This window comes from Rhinolophus ferrumequinum, chromosome 18 (genome assembly GCF_004115265.2).
Source record: "Rhinolophus ferrumequinum isolate MPI-CBG mRhiFer1 chromosome 18, mRhiFer1_v1.p, whole genome shotgun sequence".
NCBI lineage: Eukaryota > Metazoa > Chordata > Mammalia > Chiroptera > Rhinolophidae > Rhinolophus > Rhinolophus ferrumequinum.
In genome coordinates, this window is record NC_046301.1 from 13,844,170 (window position 1) to 13,866,801 (window position 22,632).

Here is a 22,632-nt window from a genome sequence, read left to right on the forward strand (position 1 = left end):
ACAACCTTATAAAATGAGTATTGGTTATGTAAAAAACTGAAGGCGGCACAATTACCCATACAACTGGATCCTCTTAGATTGCTAGATAAATACAAGGTTGGACAATTAAGTTCGCGAACTTGTTGTAACGATGTTGCTAACATTTTTTTGATAACAGAGGGATTATCCATTATGAATTTGTACCAACTGGACAAACACTTAACCAAGTTTACTATTTGGAAGTGCTGAAAAGGGTGTGTGAAAAAGTTAGACGACCTGAACTTTTCGCCAACAATACATGGATCTTGCATCACGACAATGCACCAGCTCACACAACACTGTCTGTGAGGGAGTTATTAGCCAGTAAACAAATAACTGTATTGGAACATCCTCTCTACTCATCTGATCTGGCTCCCAATGACTTCTTTCTTTACCCAAAGATAAAGGAAATATTGAAAGGAAGACATTTTGATGACATTCAGGACATAAGGGTCATACGACGACAGCTCTGATGGCCATTCCAGAAAAAGAGTTCCAAAATTGCTTTGAAGAGTGAACAAAATTGCTTTGAAGGTACTGGCATCAGCGTACAGCTTCCCAAAATGAGTACTTTGAATGTGACACTAGTGATATTCAGCAACGAGATATGTCGCACTTTCTTTAGGATGAGTTCACGAACTTAATTGTTAGACCTCATAGAAATGGACAGGGGAAGACAGGCTCTCTATGGCTTATCAGCATTTAATCTAAAGGGATAAGAGAAATTAAGATATAAACTATCCAGAACTATCATAAGCCCAAGCGAAGTTTTTGTTCTAGACTTTTTAATTTAGAAGGAAGCCAAAATTGGCAAATATTTGAGGACAAATAGACGTTTGGTAATAGAATTCTGGGACAAGAGGGAGTAACGTTTTATTGTTCTCACAAAAAATAGTTCTTGAAGACCTATAGAGCAGAGAAAACTTTGAAAGAAAGCAAAATGCAAAGGCATTGCAATTTATAAAGAGAAAACACTCATACAGCAAGACATTCAAAATGCTACCTTGTATCTAAGCATGGGCAAGTCATATTGCTGAGGTATCTAAGAAAGCCAGCTCCATCAAGGATTCTATTTTTATAAATAAATAAAAAAATAAAAAAAAACCTGAAAACAATTTAAAAATGAACAAGCAATTCCTGGCTTTTGGTGATAAAGCAGATGATTCTGAAAATTGTTCAAAACAATACTTGCTAAGGTTAATAGGCTTGCTGTAAAGTTGGAAGTTAGGAAGTCAGCCAATTTTAAAAAGGTATACCGTGAATGATATAGCAGAAAATTCTCCAGGGTTATTTATATGATTTGTTGGTTTTGTTTTTGTCAAAAGAACGTGTACATCATATGGTAGCTTCCTTCATCTCACTGACAACTTTCTGGAATAATCTTTTTTAATAGCTTACATCCTGATTTATAAAACAAGTAAACTAAATTCTATTATATTGAAGTAGATAATGAGTGGTAGTATTTGAATTTTGGAGTTTCATTAAACATTTTAAAAAGTTAACAACATTTTAGTAAGGGTATAGGCATTGGAAACAGTTTAAATCATAATTTCACAAATTAGTATCTTGAAAGTTTCTTTCCTTACATGTAAATATGGGCACAATTATACCTACAGTGTGGAGTAGTTCTTAGAATTGAAAGGACTTGTAAATCTACTTGAATAGCACTTGTCACATAATAAAAGTAGTAAAATGGTGATAATGGGATTGAAAGGCAAATTGAAATGATAAATTAAAGTATATTTTTAATTAAATTTATTGGGGTGACCATGATTAAAAAAATATGTAGCTTTCAAGTGTACGGTTCTATAATATCCCATTTACATATTGCCTTGCACGTTCACCACCTAAAGTCAAATTTCCTTCCGTCGCCATATGTTTAACCCCTGTACCTTCTTCTACCACCCTACACTCCCCTTACGCTCTGGTAACCACTAAACTGTTGTCTGTATCTATGAGTTTTTACTTGTTTGTTTGTCTTGTTGGTTTGATGCTTTCTTTCAGCTTTATATCCCATGTGAGTGAAATCATACAATCTTGATTTTTTTCTGTCTGACTTATTTTGTTTAGCATGACTATCTCAAGATCCATTCATATTGTCGCAAATGGCAGTATTTCATCTTTTCTTATGGCTGAGTAAATACTCCATTGTACATATGTACTACATCTTCTTTATCCAATCACCTATCAAAGGATACTCAGTTTTTATCCATGTCTTGACCACTGTGAATAATGATGCAATGAACATCAGGGTACATATAACTTTGTGGATAAATATTTTCAGATTTTTTGGTAGGTACCCAGAAGAACAATTGCTGAATCATATGGGAATTCTATTCTTAATTTTTTGAGGAACCTCCATAGTGGCTGTACCAATTTACATCCCTACCAGCAGTGTATGAGGGTTCCTTTTTCTCCATAACCTCTCCAACATTTGCTATTACTTGGCTTGTTGATAACAGCTAATCTAACAGGTGTGAAGTGATATCTCATTGTGGTTTTGATTTACATTTCCCTAATAGCTAGTAAAGTTGAGCATCTTTTCATATATCTGTTGGTTGTTTGTATATCTTCTTGGGAGAAGTGTCTGTTCAGATCCTCTGCGTATATTTTAATTGGATTGTTTGCTTTTTGTTGTTGAGTTGTATGAGTTGTTATTTTCTAAAAGGTAAAAGTATGACTCTTACCTAAAAATAGTATGAGCACGTTTCAAATAATGTAGTTTAATTCATTAATTAAAGAGAAGGTATAAAATATGTTACATCTGTTCAATGAGTTATCCTAAGCAAACAGGAATACTACAACGAAAGGCTTGTGGAACTTGACTGTTCCACCGGTTTTGTGGAAATCACATCTACTTTGTCAAAACGCATTTGTATGATATGGACAAGAATTATCTACATAACTATCAGTTATCTACTGCTTACAAAGTAGTAAAAAAGTTCAAAGATAATGAGAGACAAAGATAGGTAGGATGTGTGCGCTAAACAAGACACCCAGTAATAATTTTTGCCCATTTCCATTTGTCTATTCACACTATTCACACAAGACTATTTTTTGATAGTCTTCCCACCTGATGTTCATCATAATATCAAAGAAAGATCACAGAGAAATAGACTGGTTTCTTTAGGTTTGGCCTGGCTATATTTTTGGTCCAGCAAGAGTTTTCATTAACGCTGTAGGCTTTCTTTAGTGTTCCTTTGCAAATTAAGTGCCATTAAGTATCCAAAAACCCACACGGCCACAAAATTCATTTCTGTCCGAAAGTTTTTATAAAGAATCTCAGATCATACTTTTAAATACTTCAATGTATTTGCTATCCAGAGGATAGGAAAACAGACCCAAGAAACTATCTCCACAAGATTTCAACTACGGTGCCTAGACATTTGAGTGAATTCTTCTTTCCAAGAAATCCTCAAAGCATCCTCAGGTCCCTGACCTGCCAGGAATTTATTTTCCTTCACACAGAAAAGATCCAACCCTGTAAGCCAGACACAGAGCCAGTTTTTTGTTGTTGTTTTTTCTGACAGAACTTTGTAGGCATTGGCTCGGTCAATAAAGCCAACATTGTTATTTAAAACTGGCTTGTCACCAGAGTCAATGAGCATCATTCTCAAATATGACACTCCAGGTATGGCTGTGATTACACAAGTTGTCAATTTCATACTAGTAAAGGAGGAGAGATTTTTATTTTTATGGAACTTCTGCAACTTACTTTTTTGTTCATGAAAAGTAAGGAGACTTGGTAAGTTTTCATGACTTTTGAGAGGTCACTGAGAATCAGATATCACTTTTAAATGTCTTATTTCAATGGATAAGGGTAGAGTTACTAAGTTGTTGTGGGTTATAAATAGCTTAAGAAAAAAGATAAAGGAATTCTGCATTTGACTGGGAAATGGAGCATTAAAACAACATCAACAATATTCCAAATAAATAAACGCGATGTGATTTCTCTCATCAGTTCATTCAATCCCATGTACTAAGTTTTTGTTCTGTTCGATCCTGGGTTACTCATCCACTTGCAGGTGGCTGAATTGTGCTGGAGTACAATGAGTCATGGATATCATGGCTCAGTCTGCTGGCATGGTCTGCAAGTGACTAAGTGACGTCTGCCTCGAGCCTATATTCAGAAGTCTACCCTTTGGTGTCAACAGTTTGAAGTGCCTGTACTTTTCCTCAAAACTCTGAAACGTTCTTTCCTTCTTGAAAACATATTCTCTTGCCTTTGCTTGTCGCAAAGCCTTCAAGAAAGCCTAATAATAAAATAAAAATGATCTGTAAATGATATAGGATTAATTTCTGGCTGTGGTTAGTTTCTTTCTATAACCAATAATTTCAGGCTAGAGGAAAGCAAAATTCTCTGTGAAGGCTTACATAACTATCCCATAGGAGCTTTGATCAGTGCTCTCCCTGAGGATAAATACATACTATGGAAAGAAGCACATTGACAAATCTCCAGAGTCTTCTCATAAAGCACAGTGTTTCTAAACTATTTATTTAATAATATTATAGCTATACAAATTTACAGAAGGCTGAGCATATCTTCTGATCTGACACCTTTCTATACAACTCTTAAAACACTAACACATCAAACAAACCTAATGATTTCTAGCATCTCCCTATATATACATAAAAAAAGGACATATGTATTATTTCCCTGGACCTGTCTGGAAAACCTCAAAGATAATTTAAAGTGGATTTTTTTTTTTTACAAGTTGAGCATTGATTTTGGAAAAATGAAATCAAAAGAGCTGTCAAAGTCTCATGTACTTGATTAAGACGGGATCATGGTTGCCTGAGAAGCAAAAGTTGCTTTTATATTTAACCAAAGTGACAAGAGAACACTTTAAGGAAACATGGAAAATAACACAATTGTAAAGAACTACCACTCTTGCATAAGTGAAAAAAGCTTTGGTCTCTGTTTTCTTCTTTCTTTAAGTAGTAAAGAAGATTATAAATTCTGCATAAGGTACACGAAATTAATCTGATATAATACAGAGTCTTTACTATCAAGGCAGACTGCATCAAATTAAAAAAAATAACCTCTTCTATTGTAGCTAAAGGCATTAATTAGAAACTATGGAAGCAAGCCTATCCAGATTGAGTGAACTTTGCTTAAATTTTAATGTATTTCATAGCTTTAGGGTGTTTTTTTTTTCAGGCACAGTTATTATAAGCCAAGACAAATAAAATTATCTTTCCAAATATTATCTTTCATTATGTTCCTTCATTATCTAGAATCAAAGGGCACTTTCTTTTAGGACAGTGGTTCTTTCAAGGGGTCTGCAAGGTCAAAACAATTTTCATAACGATATTAAGACGCATTTATGTCAAAATGTAATGTGTTCCTTATCACCATCTTCAAATGATGTGCTAAAAATGTCAGTTTTTATTACCAATACAATTAATATAGGTAGTTAACACACATAAACAAAATATGTTTGGGGTCCACAAGAGATTCACACTAAGGAGCCTGAGAACTGCTGCTTTAGGAAAAACCTACACTTTTTTCCTTGATAAACAAAAAGACACACACATTGTATTTCTTTGTCACCATTGCTCCTAGTATAGGTTCATAACTTTTAATCAAAGTAACTACTACTTCACAAAAAAAGCAAAGGGTTGGATAAATGAGATCTGTCTGTCTTACACAAGCATTTACCTGACTAACAATTCCATGGACAGATGATGAAACTTTCTAAGGTCACACACGTCTCATTGACACATTCATAATTCAAGGCTAGAACCTCTCGATAGAATATTAAGGTAAACAGACATATAAAATTAAAGTGGTGCTTAGTAACCTTATTTGGTATTTTTATCTTAAAAATTATTTAGACATACAATGAGTATCTATTAATTAAGGTAATACATATAAGAGTGAGGTTTCAAATTATTTAAAGATCTCAAAAATGTCCTTTGCGCTGACATACTACAAAACATAATTACTATAGAAATAACACATTTGACGAAATAATTATTCAATTTAGTTGAACAAATTTGATTTTTTCTTAATCTTAAACATTACACATGAATATTTTTACTTTGAACAAATTGAGCTCAAATAAATAATAATTATGTGCCCACAGGAAGGAAAATGGTTCTTTAACATCTGAGTTTCTATGTTTACTCTTGAGCCGTGGCTGAAGTTACAGATCTAAAACTATAAGCGCTGTAAGTGTCTATGGTTTTTAGTGTCTGTATTGAGAAAGTAAAACAATCAAAAAAGAATAACAAACCTTATTCTTTGTTACAGACAAAGACAACAGACAATAGGTCGCTCTAATCCATCTACAGAGATCACTAACTAGATCATAAAACCAAAATGTTGATCATTGCTGTTACCAATGGCAAATAAAATACACCAGCGAAACACGAACCAAAACAAAACACAAAATCAGTGGAAAAGATAAAAAAAATGAGGGAAACACAAAGTCAATACAAACTTGTATTGCCACTTGGGTTTCACTAGGGCAGCCAAGAAAAGACCAGCCAGCAGACCAAAGGCATGAAGTGTATCCCCTTGGCACCTGATCTGCCAGGTGACACAATTAAGCCTCTCAGTAGGATCTTCAAGATTTTAAAGAATATTTTTTTAAAGATAAAATCATGACTCTCATACAGATATAAATGTACATGTGTCAAAATACCTGTTTAACTTTGTTAATTAATGAGGGGACCAGTAAAATATTGCAAAACAGTTGAAAGGAGAATTGAGAGACACATTAAATAATCAGGAATATTGAAATGAATTTGATCAATAGATGGAAAACTCACTTCTTTGGGAAAGACAAGAAGGCAATTAATAGTACCTCGACTGCAGAAATTGTATTTTGCATGCTTGTGAAAAAAATCACATCCATTGTTATCAGTTATGTACAATTCAGAGGGGTAACAGAGCTCAGAGACAGTGAAGGATGAGCTAAACAGAACACCTAATGATCTTTTTCGCATGCTTCAAAGTCATTCGTAATCATTCCTCACTGTATTATTGAGAATAATTTGCCAAATTGTTCATTTAAATGTCCTGATCTCTAATTTTAGATAAAGAACAAATGAATTTAATCAACAGTTTCCAACAGAACCAATTATATCTCAATGAAAGACTTAATGAAATTTATAAAATTGCATATATTCAATTTATTTAAAAATTGGATGTGGTGGGATGTGACCAGGGAACAACTTTATTCTTCCTCATAATTTCCTGTTTCAGTGCATTCTGTACATTGATTTGCTTTCCTAACTATAAACAAAATCTCAGAAGATCTCATTGATTCCTGGTTAATTTAGTTAATAACAATTACCTGTCAATCTAACATCAAATCTTTAACTTCTTTTCAAGTCTACAAGTTCTCTCTCTTCAGCTCATAAGCAAACACAGGGGGAAAAAGGGCATAGTTTCCTTGTCTTGATCTCCTGCCCTGGATTGTGGCTTTTTAGGGAACCCTCCAAATTTGGAGCATGAGTAGTTGGGAGAGATAAGGGTCAGTTGCCTTCTCATTTGCCTGGGAAAGTTGTAATCCATCATTAACCAGTATATTCTGGGTTTAGTATATGCCAAAAGCTAACTCTTTCTCTTGTGACACCTTCTTCAGAATGACATAGCTGCCTGGATTTCCTAAAGTTGGTGATGATCCTTTTGTCATGTGATTGCTTATGTTCCCATCTCTCATGTTCCATCTCCTATAGGCCAAGTTAGACATCCATGTTTTCCTGTGGAGGTTACCTCACTACTATAATAGTTGGCAATCTACTTAGAAAGGGTTCTTTAGAATGGCTGACTGTTGCTTCTCTTCTTGGCAGCCAGTAGAAGTACAGCTCTCTCTCAATCCACTTGACCTCGTTATTCCAAAGAGATCAGCTTTGACCTGTTACATTGAGACTTTTCAGACTTGCATATAGACTTGGTTCACTTGAAGTATACTCTCATTTGGCTTGAGATAAGAAGGAGGCACTGACTCACCATAGGAGGTTAGAGGAAACCCACAATACGCCAGCAACTCGTCATCTCTAAAGAAGATCTCTATCACAATGTCTTCACCTCCATATTATATGTTTTCCACTGCTCTTATTTAGTCCACAGGAACCTTATGTTTTAATACTGGCATAGTTTTCTCATACTATCTTAGAATTTGCATAAATACTCTAGAAACTCCCTGGAGGATTTCCTCCTATAACATTTGCCTTCGTGACTTTCTGCTGAAACTTAGAAAATATGTTCAAGATCACATTTAACATTTGTTCCATGTGTTTATTTTTCACATATCATGATATGTATTGAATTATATTGTTGGAAAGTCACTGCGTTATATATCTTAGTTTATAAAAATTTAGACAGCTTGAATTATTTAAGCAAATTTCTTGGGAATAATAGATATTATGAACATTCATTCATATGTCACCTTCTCAGCGTGGCTTACATTCAACTTCATATTTAAAATTAAAACCACATCAACTTCTAGAACATACTTAGTTGCCCTTCCTAGCTTAATTTTCTTCCCCACAGCACTCATCATGACATAACAAACCTAACTATGCTATATGTTGTACTTATTCATTTTATTTATTTTGTAGCTAAATAGAAAACACCACCAGGGGTATTTTTGCAGTATCCCAGTTGAGATAATGATGATAGTGAAAACAGAAAAGAGAGATCACTATTAGTACATATTTCAAATGTAGAGATGACTGAATTTATTGATGCATTGAATGTAACAGGTAAGGGAAAGAAATAAATCAAATATGTGTTCTAGTTTTGGGGCCAAAACAATCAGGTGTCATTGTTGTTTGTTTGTGTTTTATTATTGTTATTCAACAATTCACTGAGAAATTGAAAAAATTAAAAATGTGTGAACTTTGGTGAAGTCACCAAGATTTCCTGAGAAACTAGAACACAATGAAAATCTGATGGAGGAGGCAAGGAGACCAAGCAGGAACAGCAGAAGGCTAGAAAGAAAACAAGGAAAGTTGGGACAAGGATGAGATATTGAAGATAGAAGAAGGAGCCAATTCTGTCAAATGCTGCTTAATTAAGTAAGACAAAGAAAAACTGGGAAGATACCCATTATATTTATAGATATTAAGGTTATGGAATACTTTGATGGATTTGAAGGAAGGGTTGAGGGCCAAATCCAGAATGGAGAAGTGAATGCAAGGTGGGAAATAATCAAGCACAGCGATTCATTTAATAAATTAGGATGGTACCAGTGCAGACAGGTAGAAGATGACAGCTGGAGAGGTATGCAGGTTAGGAGAAGGGATCTAAGGATTTTTTTTTATTGCTGTTTTTAGTAGAAGATATCTGGGCCTATTTATGCACACAAATGGAAATGGATCAGTGTAATCACAGAATACACAAGAGAGAAATAATACTTTTAAGTGTAAGTTTCTGAACAAACAATCTATGTACTTTATAGATATAACTATTACCTGTACAGAGGCAAAAGATATACCATTATCATAAATTATACGTGGATGATGATGATGATAAAAATCGTATTAGTACTAACGCTGCAGGAAAAAACGGTAAACATTTTCCCTTTTTATCTCAATTACTTGTATCTTTAAAATCTATGAAGCAATTACTATTGTTATTGCCATTTATAGTTGTAGAAACTGATACTGAAAAAGATTAAAAGATTTGCCTAAGGTCACCCAACTAGCAAGTGCTTGGATCTGGGATTCAAATGTAAGTTTTCTTGACTGTAAAGCACAAACTCTTAAATCCTTGAAGTACAACGGTCAGGAAAACTAAAGGGAAAAGATGAAAGGAGGTGTTTCATCTTTATAACAAGACTAGCTGATAACAATATTTGACACGTGGAAAGAATAATTATGCATTATGAGGTTTTATTTTTTTCCCTAATTATATTAGAAAGCTCAGAATCACTCAGTGGATCATAATTACCTTAATTCAGATCATTTCTGGAACTTTATGAAAATATGTGCCTTCATTTTGTAACAATTACACTTCCCCAATGACTCACTTGCTTTAATAAAGTTATTGATTTCCATAAATAGAAACAACATTTACATTGGTAAATATGTGTGTGTGTGGAGATATATATATATATGCATTATTATGTATATGATAATGCATCTTACCTCTTGATTTTTGATCATGTGTAAAATATAATAAAAGAATGAAGGTCACTGAACAAATTTCAACAAACATTCCACTGGTTTAATAACAAGCCCATCAACTGCATACATTCCAACATTTCACCTATTAAATTGCACAGAACTTAAGTAGTGTCTAAAGGCCATTCCACAAGCAACAAAAATTACCATACATACATATTAATATGCATGGATTGATAAAGTGAGTCCTATTTGCATTCCATACATAAAACTGTCAACTCACATTTCGATGATAAATCATGAAAAGAATAAAGGGGTACTCAGGCATAGGAGTTCTGCATATATTTTCTGGGCTGGCAAAGGCATTATCTCTGTGTGTCTGATTCATTTGTTGTGCTAATTTTCAGAACTGACATTTTACCAGAAAGTTAATGTGGTAGGTATACCTTAAAACTGTCATATTGAAAAATATTGCATATTTCATGTTTTCACAAATCTACAAAATACAGGTCATGAAGTTTTAATTTTTTAAATTCTTATGTCCTAGTGTATTACAGATTTCATAAAATCTCTATCAAAGAATCAAAAGTTAAAGAAAAATGTTTACTCTAGGCCACCAAGTATTAAATTAAGATAGAATATAAGCGTTCTCATTATCTAAAAATACCATTATATGAAGTAAGAAGAAAACATAGTGATGTTTACCTGTTTTATATAGCTAGATCCTATATAATGCATTACTATGTGTAAAAAACACTTAGAAAAGTATGTGTGCCTACACATCATACATAGGATATCAAACAGACATCACATCAACATTTCCTAAACTGAACTCCTAATATTCTCCTCCAACTCAATTCATTGCAATCTTCCCTGGAATACGTCACTTCTCACTACTTTCAAAGATACTCCATGATTTGAGATAGTATCATTCCTCTTCTGCAATATCCTCCTAACCAGTCTCCCTGCTTCTTCGCCTGGCCCTGCTAATACGAAGTGTCAATACAACAGTTATACTGAGATTCCTTTAAAAGAGATCATGTCACTCATCTGCTAAAAATCCTGCAATGCCTCCATATTTAACCTAGGTAAAAGGCAAAATTCTTTAAAGGGCTAATGAAATCCATAATGATCTAGCCCCTCTTTGTCATCCTGATATCACCTCCTACCACACCCCAATCTCCCAAACGTGATCCCCTTCAGTTACACTGGCCTCTATTATTCTGACTTGTCTGCTGGAGCTCTTTTCTCTGCCTGGGGCATTTTCCCAAACTCACCCAGCCCCAGGGAGGGATGTGGCTAACTCCCTAATCACCAACCGAGTCTTTACAGAAATGTCACCTCAGTGTGACCTACCCTGATCACCTTATTTTACTTTGCCACCCCAACAGCCTGTCACTCCCATTTCCCTTACACTGTCTTAGTTTCTCTTATTCCAATAATATTTATTATTTTCGAACATTCTGTTTAATTCGTATATTCATTATATTTGTCTTTGTCAATTCGAATATAACTTCTACGAAGCAAAGCATGTTGTCTATCTTGTTCAAAGCACTTTGCATTTCAAGAACCTACAGCAGGACCCTAGTAGGTATTCAACAGATATTAGGAAGAGAATGAATTCTTGGAATTGTTAGTGATACACATTCGAATTTAATTTCAGGAAGAGTAAGATAAGCAAAACAAGAAACATAAAATACTGTTAGTTTTGAAGGAAAAGAATATATTGATTTGGATTTAAAGAAAAAAATTAATGTTTTACAGAAGATTTTATTTGAGATGAGCCTTTAAAGATTGCTACAATTTTGATAAATGGATAATCAAGTTCTGGCCGCTATAAGTATTAATCAAAAAAGGAATTAAAGATAACACTAATTATTGCTTGCTTTTTATATTTCATCACTCTACTTAACACAGGGAAAACAAAGATGGATATCCTGATCACTGATTTCAAATTGCTTGTTTCTAGTGAAGTGTGTGTATGTTCTAATTCTACCAATCAATTAATGAATCAATAGTAAAATAAAGTGCTAAAATAAAGAATGTTCAGAAGACTTCTCAGAGGAAGGTGCAAAAGAACAAAAGTGTACAAAACATTTTTTTCAAGTCAATAAATAAACTTTATCCATGGAATACTTGACAATACTGCCAAGGGAATAAAATGGCACCCCCTCTGGACAGAGTTTCAGTTCATGTTCCCATGGGTGCTCAGTGCAGCCAATTTTATAAAGCTTCCTTAACTAATAGTTACGTTTGAACATAATGTTGACAGCATTGAAGATTCCAAATGTGTTTTTTTTTTTTTATCCAGCCATAAAGATTGGCTTCCAGAACGATGGATAAAAGGGAAGTTTCAGACAAATCCATGACTTTTATTCCTAGATAGAAACTTCTACTTTCTTTCCATTTCTTTTATTCCAATAAAAGTGGCTGAGCAACTTGAAAAAGACAAAAAGGCCCTTAGCATTTACCCACAACTAAACTTCAGGCCAATCCTAAGCTTTCCCTCTTTTAAGCAAGTTTCCATCTCATAAGAATCTTCTAGCATTCTGAAATAAAAATTATTTCCCAAAGGTTTTCCAAAGGTGAGAGGAACCAGTAGAGAAATGAGAATGTCTTACATTGTGCCCCAAGAACCCACAAATATACACCCAAATTCTACAATCAATTCTTAAAACTTCCTAGGAAAAAGAACATTCATAGGCTCTACATCTTTTGCCTGAGTTTCATTTTGAGTCCTTTGTCCTTTCTGCCAATGCTAGATCTTTCTGTGTGTTTTCAACTCCCACAAAGATGAAGAGAAAACAAAATAGAGCAACCGCTTCTCTTTCATTTTTTCATTGTGGTTAACCCATTTTCTCTCAACGTGTATTCATTAAATTCTGAAAGAAGAAATATAATCACTATCAAGGAAAGGAGAGGCTTCCCTTCAAAATCTATCCTTAGAATGGCCAAATTCTCTTAAAGAGCAGCAGCTGCATTTTATGTGCAAAACCTTTAGTAACATGGATATTATTAACTTATAGGGTTTTTTAAGGTGAAGTGTTTATAAACATCTTATATGTTATTATTTTTATATGATACTTGAAATAATCCTATAATCTGAATGAGTCTGTGCATGATTACTAGAGTGAAATGTTTCAGTGGGAGTATTTTCTCGTGGCATCTCTCTCTTTTGGTATCAACTGCCGGACACTGTTATCCCCTGATAGAGTCTGTTTCACCACCTTTGGGCTATTATTTACAAAACAGAAACTAAAATACACAAGCAAACTGGCCAACTATTTTAAAGCATGTGTGTGCTTAAATACATTAACATACTATTGCAGACAGGAGGAAAATAAAAATCTTTTTGTTTACCATCTTATTTTCCATGGAAGAAACTCAAGACTGGAACTATTAAATTATTTCCAAAAGAACCAGATGGGAATCCAGGTTTCTTACACTACTTCTGTGTTCTCTTCCCACTCTATCATGTTTTATGCTGCCACCCAATAATTTATGGATGATGCAATCATCCAAATAGAAGAGTACTCCATAAAATTATAACATCTCCTAAAGTTTTATACATCAATATAATCTTTATTTTTATTATTCTGTTAAATCTGTAGTCTCTTCTTTTAGGTACTTTTGGATACTGGAGATACTATATAAAATCTTTCATTATGTAATATTCAACATGTCACATAGAAGAATGACGTACTTCTGGAGCTTCGAGGAAGAAAACTTCATTGAAGGCAGAACTAAAACAAAAAATAAATAGGAAAGCTCTCCCGAGAGGAACATAATTGCAGTTGTCAATTACTACAGGTCAGGTTTTCCTTCCCCAGCATTGTTTTCGGCAGTGGTTTCTGCTTGTCTGTCTGTCTGCTCAGGCTGCTGTGACTCCCTGTATGTGCCTGTTTCTCTCTCCAGCTTTGGACACAGCTGTTTGCCCCATGATTTTCCCTGTCTTACAAATCCCAGAGGAGTTGTAGATTTTTCAATCTGTTCAGATTTTCACTTGTTAGGACAGAATGCTAACTTCCAAGTTCCTTACATATGGAACCGGAAATTGCCCCAATCCTTAGTTTTGTGTTTTTTTTTTTACTATTGCCTTCTCCTGGGCTCCCTGGCCAATAGCGGTCATGTCACATCCCCTCACAATTTAATATTTTGAAACTCACTGGAATAATTCTCTTTCCAATATAATAAATTTCCTTTTTTATTCAAGATATTTAATCCTACGTACTTTTACTAAAGAAATGGAAGTAGTTGGGGGTCTCTGGGGACAGACATCTAACTCCTTACCGGATGCTTTCCTCTCCTAAGCAAGCTTAGCAAAAAACCATGGTTAGCAAAGCACCTCAAGGGGATGAGAAAAGAAAAAAGTTCTTTTCCCAAGGACTGTAGGATTGGAGACACTGGGCATATTTCCAGCCTCCCTCACATCTCTTTTGGCTCCAGTGTAGTAAAATATCTTCCCCTAAACACAGCCATGCCTGAGGGTTAGTTAGTTAACGTTTTGATCACCATATTTTTAGATCAATCTAGTATACATTAGAATCATGGATCACTCTGGTAATAGTAGAACTGCTTTGGCATGTTAGGCAAAATTTACCCTCAGAAAATCCCTCACTGGTCATGTATCATGCAGTCACTCATATCATTCAAAGAGAAGTTTGGGGGTAAAATTACTTGTTATATACATTTTAGCAATGATAATTCTGTCACAAGAGTACTTTTGACTCTATACTCAGAAGGAATATGGTCTAAGTATGAATTCATTTCTAAGATCCAATACTCTGAACACAATGTTTTTAAATTTAAAAAAGTATATGTGCATATATGTAAAATACATGTATGATTATAATATACACAGTAACTATTTGTAATTAGTTTTGTAAGTCATCAAGATGCATGTTCACACCTCTTTCAGAAAAAATGCCAAAAAAACAGATTAGATACTCATGCATATTAAAACACAGTTAATACTAATCCCCATACTAGAAATTTTCTTTTACTTCCTCTTTAATCTACCTCTTTCTTTTCTCCTCTACAGGGAGCTTTGAGATAGGTAATATCAAAGAACTTCTCCACACTTTTACATTTTGTTTATGACAAATTTCTATTTCAGAGAGGATAGGGTTGAGAGGGTCCTCTCACCCATCCACAGTTCTAATATTAACATCCCAAGTATTTATGCACACAAACGTAAAGATCCACAGTTTTAGTTCTGGTTTTGCTTACCTATTAGATTCTTGGTCTAGTGCTTCTCGGTTTCAATCTCTGCTGGAGACTCAGGCATCTCTATTTCTTTGGTTAAAGCCAATGGACTCTAGAATCTGAAGGAGATATGTACAGTTCAGGATTTTGGACTACCCTTTATTTTTAATCCAGTATGCTAGACTGACTCAAATATTGGGAAATAATGGCCATATTCTACTGTAACAATCATTCATCACTGGTAAATATGTATAGGATCTTTGCTTAGAATGGTCTGGATGCATTTCTAGCCTTCTAGTATCATTTTCTTCCCAAGTTTTGCTGTTGTTTTGTTGTTCCTAATTCCTTCAAATCAAACTAATATTTATGTTCTGGGTCTTTGTGCTAATTCACATCCTGACACCAACCTTTGAGGTTGATAGAAAGATTGATGGAAAGATGTCAACTGACAGTGATAAATGATATAAATTTCTTAAACGAAAAAAATGCCAAGACAACTATACAAAATTGCTATTTACTTATATATGAAGTGATTTCACCTGATTTATCCAGTTACACTATTTACATTGCTCATATAAACTAGTAATTTTTTCTATTTCCTCTCTAGCCATTTCTATACATAGATTAAATTTTGCTCCATCAATCTTTATTTAAGATTATGCAATGACATCACAAAAATGATTTAAAATTGCTTGAACGTATTAGAAATTGAAGACTATCCTCTACTTAATTTGAAAATGCCCTCATCACCACCCATACTCTTTTCCTATCTTTTAGCTTACTTTCCTATCAAAAAATACATAGGTGCCATTTATTGATTAATATTTTATATTGAATATGATTTATTGCATTCTCTTTTATTAGAGATATGTCAAGCACATTAGATTTTAATGTATTGGCTATTCTGTACCATGGCACATAATATAACTTTTATCCCACTAATCATCAATTTTGTAATAAATTTGTGTCATGAACCTGTTTTCAATAAGTACACTAAAATTAATTTGCATTGACCTCAGTATTTAAGAGAGAGTCTGAAATATGTTATAACTACAAATCAAAAACCAATAGATATTGAAAATTACTCTATTATTATATACCGAGTTTTTCCTTATTGATAGTGCCCAACAAACCAAATATTTACTGAGTACTAGGGTGTTATCTATTTTTGTCTCTAATATTGGCTTAATCTATAGGTAGATATAAAACCAGCAGTAACCGTGGCCTCCTTCCACGAGATACTTAGAGACTGAAGCCTCCTTGGAAGATAGACCAACAATCAAAGATATCCTGGCAGATTTAACACATTGAGGATGGGGATATGAATAATATTTGCAAAAGAAAAAAACATGTTTTACTTTGTTTTTAGAACTACTTGGAGACAGTATACTTTATTACTTTAAGTGGTATCTTTTTCTTCAATAGTCCTGAATTTGAAAATAAAAATCATGTCTTTATGTTTGTCGCTTATCCTTATCACTCCTCTCTGTCACTGGAAGTCTAGAGTCTTAGAATTGATCTAAATCAATTTCCTGTATCATAAATCAGTAAATAGAACTTTTTAAATAATACTAAATGATTTGATTGAAAACATGCATTGATTAATGAAGAATATGTTATGTAATAATTTAGCAATATTTGTTGAACACCTCAAAACCAGAAGCTGGAGTAGCTGTTGGAAAGATTGTGGTAAACAAAGCAAACACAGTCTATTTCCTTGTAGAGCTCAGGGTCTAGGGAGGCAGAGGGAGACTTGAACTAAATGTATTATGATATAAATGCAGTGCTGTTAGTACTGTGGTGGAAACAAAAGGGAACTACTGAAAAGATAAGTAGGTGACCTCGCCAAGCTGCAGAGTCAAGTCAAGTTTCTGTGAGAAAAATGGCCTCTTACGTAAGATATGAAGGAGGAACTGATGTGAACTACGTATTGAGTCTATGGTGCCCTTTTTTTTCTGTCAGGTTTTAACATTTCTGAATTCAGGACATAGTTCATAGTCATTAAAAGGTAGTCTCCTTCTGCCGCATGGGCTCCCCCTGCCATGTGGGCTTCCTCTCACATAGCTCTCTCTCCCTTCTTTCCATCCTTCATTCCTTCTTTATGTCTTCGCAGTACATAAAGTCTTACTGTAAAACCAAAATAAAATATCACTACACATCTATAAAAATGGCTTTAAAAAGTAATCCCAAAAGCTGGCAAGGATAGGGAGAAACTGGATCACTCATACATCACTTGTGGAAACGGAAAGTAAAATGGCACAGCCACTCTGGAAAAAATTTCGCTAGTGTCTTACTAAACTAAACATGAACTAACCACATGACCCAAAAATTGCACTCTTGGGCCTTTCATCTAGAGAACATGAACATTCCTAGCTGCTTTATAAAAAGCCAAAAATCGGAAATCACCTAGATATCCTTCAACAGGGGAATGTTTAGACAAACTGTGTTACACCTACATTGCAAAATACCACTCCCCAGTAAAATAAAACAAACCACTGAAACATTCAGACATACTGAGCATACCTGGCACCTAGAATTTAGTTTCTATTACCATTCTTCAATAAGAGGAACCAGGGCTACTTAGATAAATGGCTGATTCTAAGACTGATGAAGTAAATTGTAGGATGAGACTGGAACACCTTATATTGCTGGCAAATGAGGAAGTCTCAGCAACCACAACAACAAGGAAGCAAGCAGACAAACACAATGACGGGGGTATGTGAACGGGACACGAGAGCCAACTGAAGAGCTTTCAATGGCCAAAGCTGGAACAATTTAGGTGACAAAGTAAATAACGTAGTATCGGAATATCACCCAAAGTATAACGTAATTACTCATGAGTCTACAGTGATTAAGTAAATGATTAAATAAATAAATAAGTGGGGGAGAAGAGACAAATCTCCTGATTAGAAGGTTTCCATGTAATTTATATAGATACTATACCCTCAAGGAGGTGGGACATCTCCTACTTCTTAAGTATGGACTGAAAATAGTGGCTTCCTTCCAAAGAGTATCATTTGCATAGGCAGGGGAAAAAAAAAAATTTAGTGCGGAAAACTGACAAATATTACCTCAGGTGAGTAAGGTTAATATCAACAGTGGTAAGTCATGTGATAGCATATACCCCTGATAAGATGTGATGAAAATGAAAATCATGCTTTACCTTTGTGGTCTTCCTACCCCAAACTTATAACCCCAATCTGATCCTGCGAAAAAATATCAGAAAAATATAACCGAGGGACATTTTTCAAAATACCTGAGCAGTACTCCTCAAAACTGTCAAGGTCTTTAAATATATATATATATGTATATATATATATATATATATATACATATATATATATATATATACATATATATATATATATATATATATATATATGAGAAATTGTCACAAGAGGAACCTAAGAAGCCTTGACAAGTAAATGTAATGTAGTATTTCAGAAGGGATCCTGGGACAGAAAAGACAACATTTAGGTAAATAGTAAGGAAATATGAATAAAGCATCTATTAGGTTGGTGCAAAAGTAATTGCGGTTTTGGCAATTATTTTTAACCTTTTAAACCACAATTACTTTGGCACCAACCTAATACTTTAAGGATAATGTATGAATGTTGTTTCATTAACTGTAACAACTATGCTGTATTAATGTACGATATCATTCATGGGGAAAGTGGGTATGGGCATACTGGAACTCTCTGAACCATCCTCATAATTTTTCTGTAAATCTAAATGTGTCTTAAAAATTAAAAAGTATATTAACAAAAGAAAAAAAATGTGGCTATAAAAATGTGTAACAAGAGACCCTTGTGATGGAATTGCTCTGTATATTGGTTCTGGTAGTAGTCACATGACTCTACACATGATAAGATTGGATAGAAATGTACACACACAAATATGTGCATATGAAACTGGGGAAAATTTCATTATGTTGGTGGAGTAACAACATTAATTTCCTGGTTATGATATTATACTATAATTATGACAAAGGTTACCATTGGAGGGAACTAGGGGCGAAGGTGGACAGAAGATCTCTGTACTATTTCTTAAAACTTCATGGGAATCTACAATGATCTCAAAATAAAAAAGATTATTTCAAATACTGCATCTTACAATCATGTCAACAGATTTAATGCTGTACAGGTAGGACAGGGTATTAGGTACCAAGTAGGACAAAGACAAGGTTGTAAAGCCCTTTCTAGACAGAAGGGATATCACATGCAAAAAGACGTGACATAGAAGAGATCATGGTGCATTCATTGACGAAACACACCAAAGAGCCCATGAGGCTGGAGTCTCAGAGTCTAGGAGATAACAGTTCAACATGAGGTCGGCAGGAGGCAATAGTGACCAGATCTCATTCAGCCTTTTAGGACACATCAAAGATTTGTTCTTAATTTTAAGGGCCTTTGTAAGCCATGAAAGTGGAAAAGATTGTTTAGCATTAACTTTTTTAGAAGATATAGCCAAGGAAAATTTTCTATTTTAGAAATGCTGTGATACTAAGAAATTCTTCTTCTTGTAAGATTAATTATAGGTGCTTCTTGGCCAGATTTTCCTATATTGGTACTGCAGGTTCATATCCTTGCTGGATGTTTGACCTTGAGCTAGTTACTTAGACCTTGTTAACCTCAGCTTTGCATGTTTATTTACACATTGCCAACCTAGTGATCCTCAGCAATCCCTCATGAGCATATGACCACGATTCAAATAATCCACGTGTAGTACTTAGCGTAGTGTGCTACAAATGTTAAGTTTTACACATTAGCTATTAGTTTCTGTTTCTCATAGACTTTTAAGAGTTATACAATGGCTATAGGTTTATTGTATACAATGTCAGAAAGATGAAACAAAATTTAAAATACGAGTTAGGGCACCCTGCATCCATAATCACTGTTAAATGGCCATGTGTCAATTATGACTAAGAAGGATAGTAAGGGACTAAGAATCTGCCACATCAGTCTTCCTCACTAAGCGTAAGGGTCCAGAACAACACTTTTCCCCTTGTTTCCAAAACAGAACGGAGTACAATAAATATTTGCTAAATGGATGGGTATATTAATGTTGATATATAATGGTCTCCATTTTCCCTAGAGGCAGGGTTTTCAATAAACAGAGGAGTAGGCAAGAGCAAGTGAGAAAGAGGATTTAAGGAAAGTAATCTTTGAAATATCAGCTATAAAATAGGTATACAATATAGCTAGCAGATACACAAAAAGGATCAATGCTAAAAAGTGTAGAAGTTCCATCTAAGTATAAAGACCATACAGGTGCAGTACCAAAAATGAGGTATTTTTCTGTAATAATCTCTCCAGTGATAGCCTAGGACTAAAAGCAGAGAAACAGGTAGCTGAATTGAGCCAGTAGTAAGAGCAGGCAGAGCAAGAACGGTGAGAGAAGAAGCAAGACATGTGGGTGTCGATTAAAGAACGGATTCCACATTAAAACAAAGAAGGACAAAGTTGGGGTAAGCTGTATGTTAAAAACACCAAACAAACAAACAAAAATGGATAGCCTTGATGTATACAAAGTTGTTATAATAGGAAAAAGAGTGAAAGAATAGAATGCTAGAACGCTAAAAATGGTGTGTTCAAATTGTTCTATACTTCATCTTTGGACAGAGATACGATAAGGTTCGGCTAAGGTATTAAATGTATTTTGTTCACTTTATTATCTTCGTATATTCACAATTATTTTTTCCTGTCTTACATATTATTAAAAGAACTGTTTGTATCTAGGTCAAATTACAAATATAGAAAACATTGGGATGGGCACAATAATCATTTAGATGTGTATTTTTTATGTTTATTTAATCAATCAGTATTTTGAAAATGTTTCATAATGTATAAATGTATTTTAGCAAATATATAAATAAGCAAATAGAAATATGTTGAGAATACAAACCATGATATCTTTAATTATTGGTTGCATAATCAGAACAGATTTGAGATTACTACTGAAGAGATCAAAAGAACAGATGTCAGTAGGTAATAATATTAATAAGATGACAAATATTAAACAAATTGAGTGGGAGGTATGGAATAATTGTTGGAAATTAACACTAATTTTAAGTTTAATCTGACATATTTTTCAGGAAACATTTATGTTTTCTTTCATGAATAAGGAACATCTTTCAAAAGAAGTGTTAAATAAAAACATATAAAGGGCCATCTTGGACAATACTGTAAATAAATAATAAATAAATACACATGCCCCAGGGAAAATCATCTATGCTCCCTGTGTCTCAATTTCCTCATGTGGAAATAAAAATAATTGGTTTCTATTTTTGGTCAGAATTTTTTTCCAAAAGTTCTTGAAGACAGCACAGAAAATAAATACGATAGAATGATTTTTTTTTTTTTAATTTAAGGCTAATCTGAAGGGTAAAAGAAGATAGGCAAATCAGAAAAAAGCACGAAAAATAATCTTACTTATATGAAAGATTATTAGGATAAACCGTTTTCAAGTATGAAATTATTGTGTATGTCATAGTCTATATATAAACGCAAAGAATTACTTTCGTTACTGAATAGGTGAGAGAAGAGAACAGAGGCTTTGGTATGCAAAAAAGCTGATATTTCTGACATCAGCCCTTAAGTATCAGTATGACTTAAGCCGATTATTAATGCAAGAAAGAAGCAAAGATCTTAGAAGATGCCTTTAGTTCTTCCTCTCATGCACAAAAATGACACAATTCTCTAAAACAAAATAAAGTTCACAGATACAGCAACTCATCTCCAGAGAAAAGGGATAGAAAGAGCAATGAAGCAATAGTGCCAACAGAGAAAGACTCTGGTGGAATGGTCAGATAAGCCACGAGTTTGAACCATAAGAGATTTGTCAGAAGAGATTGAGTCAGTCTTTTATCTTTTACCCAGCTGGTCAAGGAATAAACTACTTCCAAAAGTATAATCACTGGCTACTTCACAGAACTCGTATAAAAAGAAAAAGAGTTTTCAAGTCGCTAAAATCATTTTCAGACTTTCAGACATTTCTTTTTTATTATTATTATTTAATTACTTGAACATTTTATACTATTCTTTGAGATTAAATTTTTGGTCTATATGGAATTTAGTAATTTATGTATAAAGTAGTATGTGACACACAGATATAAATATTAAATCGTACCCACTTCTTGGTAACTTTAGAAGTGGTGCCTGTAGCAAAAAAAAAAAAAAAAAATTCCACATAATAATTATTATTAGCATTTTTGGTACCATTTATATGAGTAAATATATGAACAAAGTTGAGTGGCAAAACAAAAATACATCTTAAGATACAGTGTATATAAAGATGTGACAGTTCACAAATTTTAAATGTAAATATCCA

General features: G+C 33.9%; 1 long non-coding RNA gene across 1 annotated transcript in view; it reads right to left on the minus strand.

The window, feature by feature from the left end:
- Window positions 1-22,632, minus strand: part of LOC117038365 (uncharacterized) — a 194,252-nt gene that overhangs the window by 159,135 nt on the left and 12,485 nt on the right. The window contains exon 2 of the long non-coding RNA XR_004425662.1: window positions 15,328-15,422. This is a non-coding gene — a long non-coding RNA (uncharacterized LOC117038365). The remainder of the gene's footprint in view (window positions 1-15,327; window positions 15,423-22,632) is intronic.